The following is a 6214-nucleotide window of genomic DNA, read 5'->3' as shown; positions in this document are numbered from 1 at the left end:
AAATGACAAGAATATATGGGATATTAAAATCTGAGAAAATTAATAAATAGAGAATATTATCAGCTGCACAGACGGTGCTGATATAATGCTCCAGCGAGCCCGCGTGCCTGTCGTACAGGAGCAGCGTTAGAGCACCTCTGTCTGGAGCCATAGGCATTTGTGAACAATATGGCCTATAGGATGCCCATGCAGATTCAGAGAAGTGGCCACTTATGCTGCTCATACACATTGGATGGTTATAGGCCAAGATAGCTATTGCTCCCAACTTCCCCCCCCCTCCCCTCCATATATACACATGCGGAGCTTGGGAGATAGCCGGGAGACCGTCATGCATATTAGATGCTCCATGCTATTCGCCTTGCTCTCTCCTGGTTTCCTCCAACTTCTCTGACCGCTCAATCAGTGTATTATTCTCCGCTCAACTTCTTCTCCTCTTCCTCTTGCTGTTGGTGTTCCTCAGGGTTCGGTCCTCAGGCCCCTCCTCTTTTCCATTTACCCGCCCCTGCAGAACAAACTATCAGCATATTTGGCTTTCAGTACCAGCTCTATACTGATGACACCCAGTTATATACGTCTCCCTTGACATCACCCGGCATTACTGCGAATCGCCAATGATTGTCTCTGCCTCTGTCTCTAACATCATGTACTTTGTCTCAATAGCTGGACCTCCTGTGTATCCGCCATGTACCAACAGACCTAATATTTCCATCTCAGTGTGTGCTACTACCATAACTCTTCGGCAGCACGCCCTTTGTCTTAGGCCGGTCTCACCCAACTGGATTTGGATTGGGGAATCCGCGCTATTCTGCATCCATCAACAAGAATAGAGCGTTGGGATGTCCACTGCCATGACTGCACAGCGATTCCGATTTACGCTTGCGGAAATAATATCGCAGCACGCTCTATTCTTGTTCGTATTCCGCACAGACAGCTGCCATTGAAGTCAATGGAAGCCGTCCGACTCATGGCCCATCTACAACTGACATTACGGATAGATCACGGGTATCGACGGCGCAATACAGACTTGAACATTTTCGCACGGCTGCTGGCCGTGGTCGGATTTCGCTGCGGGCTCCTCCATGCAGAGTCTGGCCTGTCCATGTGAGATCGGCCTCAGGCTCCTATTTGATTCTGATACCTCTCTACACAATCTCTTACACGCTCATGTCACCCGCACCTCGAAAACGTCTCCAAACATCTTCCCTTTTCTTACTGTGGATGCAGGAGGAACTCTTATGGTTGCCCAGATCCATTCTCATCTTGACTTCTGTAACTCACTACTGATCCGTCAGATCCCTATTAATCTCTCCCCTCCCCAATCCATCCTGAAAGCAGCTGCCAGGCTCATCTGTCTGTCTGACCGCTAACTGCCCGATACCCCACCCTGTGCCAGTCACTGCACCAATGCATCCACTCTGTGCCAGCGATACACCGATGCCTCCACCCTGTGCCAGTCACTACACTGATACCTCTACATGCACCATGTCTCCTCCCTCATCTCTGTCTACCGCCCTACCTGTACTCTCCGTTCTGTGAATGACCTCAGACTTAAGGACCATTTACATACAATGATTAGTATTCAAAATTTGTTAGAAAGAAATTAAAGTACGCGTTATCCGGTACATCAAAAAGCAAAAGCCACCATGTACCCGTCCTTACTTATCGTTTGTTCATAACTTTCAACCAGCATAAAAATCATCGCTGGTTCACTCACTTGTGTCCTCTATCTCCTCATAGACTGTAAGCTCTTGTGTTCCCTATTTCCTCATAGACTGTAAGCTCTTGTGTCCCCCTATTCCCTCATAGACTGTAAGCTCTTGTGCCCCCTATTCCCCCATAGACTGTAAGCTCTTGTGTCCCCCCTATTTCCTCCTCATAGACTGTAAGCTCTTGTGTCCCCCCTATTTCCTCCTCATAGACTGTAAGCTCTTGTGTCCCCCCTATCTCCTCATAGACTGTAAGCTCTTGTGTCCCCCCTATTTCCTCCTCATAGACTGTAAGCTCTTGTGTCCCCTATTTCCTCATAGACTGTAAGCTCTTGTGTCCCCCTATTCCCTCCCCATAGACTGTAAGCTCTTGTGTCCCCCTATTTCCTCATAGACTGTAAGCTCTTGTGTCCCCCTATTTCCTCATAGACTGTAAGCTCTTGTGTCCACCTATCTCCCCATAGACTGTAAGCTCTTGTGTCCCTCTATTCCCTCATAGACTGTAAGCTCTTGTGTCCACTATTTCCCTCATAGACTGTAAGCTCTTGTGCCCCCCCCTATTCCCTCATAGACTGTAAGCTCTTGTGTCCCCCTATTTCCTCATAGACTGTAAGCTCTTGTGTCTCCTATTTCCTCATAGACTGTAAGCTCTTGTGTCCCCCTATTCCCCCATAGACTGTAAGCTCTTGTGTCCCCCTATTCCCTCATAGACTGTAAGCTCTTGTGTCCCCCCTATTCCCTCCTCATAGACTGTAAGCTCCTGTGTCCCCCTATTTCCTCATAGACTGTAAGCTCTTGTGTCCCCCTATTTCCTCATAGACTGTAAGCTCTTGTGTCTCCTATTTCCTCATAGACTGTAAGCTCTTGTGTCCCCCTATTTCCTCATAGACTGTAAGCTCTTGTGTCCTCCTATTTCCTCCCCATAGACTGTAAGCTCTTGTGCCCCCTATTTCCTCATAGACTGTAAGCTCTTGTGTCCCCCTATTTCCTCCCCATAGACTGTAAGCTCTTGTGTCTCCCCTATTTCCCCATAGACTGTAAGCTCTTGTGTCCTCCTATTTCCCTATAGACTGTAAGCTCTTGTGTCCCCCTGTTTCCTCATAGACTGTAAGCTCTTGTGTCCCCCTATTTCCCTCCTCATAGACTGTAAGCTCCTGTGTCCCCCTATTTCCCCCTCATAGACTGTAAGCTCTTGTGTCCCCCTATTTCCTCGTAGACTGTAAGCTCTTGTGCCCCCCTATTTCCCCATAGACTGTAAACTCTTGTGTCCCCCTATTTCCTCATAGACTGTAAGCTCTTGTGCCCCCTATTTCCTCATAGACTGTAAGCTCTTGTGCCCCCTATTTCCTCATAGACTGTAAGCTCTTGTGTCTCCTATTTCCTCATAGACTGTAAGCTCTTGTGTCCCCCTATTTCCTCATAGACTGTAAGCTCTTGTGTCCCCCCTATTCCCTCATAGACTGTAAGCTCTTGTGTCCTCTATCTCCTCATAGACTGTAAGCTCTTGTGTCCCCCCTATTTCCTCCTCATAGACTGTAAGCTCTTGTGTCCCCCCTATTTCCTCCTCATAGACTGTAAGCTCTTGTGTCCCCCCTATCTCCTCATAGACTGTAAGCTCTTGTGTCCCCCCTATTTCCTCCTCATAGACTGTAAGCTCTTGTGTCCCCTATTTCCTCATAGACTGTAAGCTCTTGTGTCCCCCTATTCCCTCCCCATAGACTGTAAGCTCTTGTGTCCCCCTATTTCCTCATAGACTGTAAGCTCTTGTGTCCCCCTATTTCCTCATAGACTGTAAGCTCTTGTGTCCACCTATCTCCCCATAGACTGTAAGCTCTTGTGTCCCTCTATTCCCTCATAGACTGTAAGCTCTTGTGTCCACTATTTCCCTCATAGACTGTAAGCTCTTGTGTCCACCTATCTCCCCATAGACTGTAAGCTCTTGTGCCCCCCCCTATTCCCTCATAGACTGTAAGCTCTTGTGTCCCCCTATTTCCTCATAGACTGTAAGCTCTTGTGTCTCCTATTTCCTCATAGACTGTAAGCTCTTGTGTCCCCCTATTCCCCCATAGACTGTAAGCTCTTGTGTCCCCCTATTCCCTCATAGACTGTAAGCTCTTGTGTCCCCCCTATTCCCTCCTCATAGACTGTAAGCTCCTGTGTCCCCCTATTTCCTCATAGACTGTAAGCTCTTGTGTCCCCCTATTTCCTCATAGACTGTAAGCTCTTGTGTCTCCTATTTCCTCATAGACTGTAAGCTCTTGTGTCCCCCTATTTCCTCATAGACTGTAAGCTCTTGTGTCCTCCTATTTCCTCCCCATAGACTGTAAGCTCTTGTGCCCCCTATTTCCTCATAGACTGTAAGCTCTTGTGTCCCCCTATTTCCTCCCCATAGACTGTAAGCTCTTGTGTCTCCCCTATTTCCCCATAGACTGTAAGCTCTTGTGTCCTCCTATTTCCCTATAGACTGTAAGCTCTTGTGTCCCCCTGTTTCCTCATAGACTGTAAGCTCTTGTGTCCCCCTATTTCCCTCCTCATAGACTGTAAGCTCCTGTGTCCCCCTATTTCCCCCTCATAGACTGTAAGCTCTTGTGTCCCCCTATTTCCTCATAGACTGTAAGCTCTTGTGCCCCCCTATTTCCCCATAGACTGTAAACTCTTGTGTCCCCCTATTTCCTCATAGACTGTAAGCTCTTGTGCCCCCTATTTCCTCATAGACTGTAAGCTCTTGTGCCCCCTATTTCCTCATAGACTGTAAGCTCTTGTGTCTCCTATTTCCTCATAGACTGTAAGCTCTTGTGTCCCCCTATTTCCTCATAGACTGTAAGCTCTTGTGTCCCCCCTATTCCCTCATAGACTGTAAGCTCTTGTGTCCTCTATCTCCTCATAGACTGTAAGCTCTTGTGTCCCCCCTATTTCCTCCTCATAGACTGTAAGCTCTTGTGTCCCCCCTATTTCCTCCTCATAGACTGTAAGCTCTTGTGTCCCCCCTATTTCCTCCTCATAGACTGTAAGCTCTTGTGTCCCCTATTTCCTCATAGACTGTAAGCTCTTGTGTCCCCCTATTCCCTCCCCATAGACTGTAAGCTCTTGTGTCCCCCTATTTCCTCATAGACTGTAAGCTCTTGTGTCCCCCTATTTCCTCATAGACTGTAAGCTCTTGTGTCCACCTATCTCCCCATAGACTGTAAGCTCTTGTGTCCCTCTATTCCCTCATAGACTGTAAGCTCTTGTGTCCACTATTTCCCTCATAGACTGTAAGCTCTTGTGTCCACCTATCTCCCCATAGACTGTAAGCTCTTGTGCCCCCCCCTATTCCCTCATAGACTGTAAGCTCTTGTGTCCCCCTATTTCCTCATAGACTGTAAGCTCTTGTGTCTCCTATTTCCTCATAGACTGTAAGCTCTTGTGTCCCCCTATTCCCCCATAGACTGTAAGCTCTTGTGTCCCCCTATTCCCTCATAGACTGTAAGCTCTTGTGTCCCCCCTATTCCCTCCTCATAGACTGTAAGCTCCTGTGTCCCCCTATTTCCTCATAGACTGTAAGCTCTTGTGTCCCCCTATTTCCTCATAGACTGTAAGCTCTTGTGTCTCCTATTTCCTCATAGACTGTAAGCTCTTGTGTCCCCCTATTTCCTCATAGACTGTAAGCTCTTGTGTCCTCCTATTTCCTCCCCATAGACTGTAAGCTCTTGTGCCCCCTATTTCCTCATAGACTGTAAGCTCTTGTGTCCCCCTATTTCCTCCCCATAGACTGTAAGCTCTTGTGTCTCCCCTATTTCCCCATAGACTGTAAGCTCTTGTGTCCTCCTATTTCCCTATAGACTGTAAGCTCTTGTGTCCCCCTGTTTCCTCATAGACTGTAAGCTCTTGTGTCCCCCTATTTCCCTCCTCATAGACTGTAAGCTCCTGTGTCCCCCTATTTCCCCCTCATAGACTGTAAGCTCTTGTGTCCCCCTATTTCCTCATAGACTGTAAGCTCTTGTGCCCCCCTATTTCCCCATAGACTGTAAACTCTTGTGTCCCCCTATTTCCTCATAGACTGTAAGCTCTTGTGCCCCCTATTTCCTCATAGACTGTAAGCTCTTGTGCCCCCTATTTCCTCATAGACTGTAAGCTCTTGTGTCTCCTATTTCCTCATAGACTGTAAGCTCTTGTGTCCCCCTATTTCCTCATAGACTGTAAGCTCTTGTGTCCCCCCTATTCCCTCATAGACTGTAAGCTCTTGTGTCCTCTATCTCCTCATAGACTGTAAGCTCTTGTGTCCCCCCTATTTCCTCCTCATAGACTGTAAGCTCTTGTGTCCCCCCTATTTCCTCCTCATAGACTGTAAGCTCTTGTGTCCCCCCTATCTCCTCATAGACTGTAAGCTCTTGTGTCCCCCCTATTTCCTCCTCATAGACTGTAAGCTCTTGTGTCCCCTATTTCCTCATAGACTGTAAGCTCTTGTGTCCCCCTATTTCCTCATAGACTGTAAGCTCTTGTGTCCCCCTATTTCCTCATAGACTGTA

This window comes from Eleutherodactylus coqui, chromosome 6, assembly GCF_035609145.1.
Source record: "Eleutherodactylus coqui strain aEleCoq1 chromosome 6, aEleCoq1.hap1, whole genome shotgun sequence".
In the NCBI taxonomy this organism is placed as follows: Eukaryota; Metazoa; Chordata; class Amphibia; order Anura; family Eleutherodactylidae; genus Eleutherodactylus; species Eleutherodactylus coqui.
Note: the sequence above shows the minus strand (reverse complement) of the source record.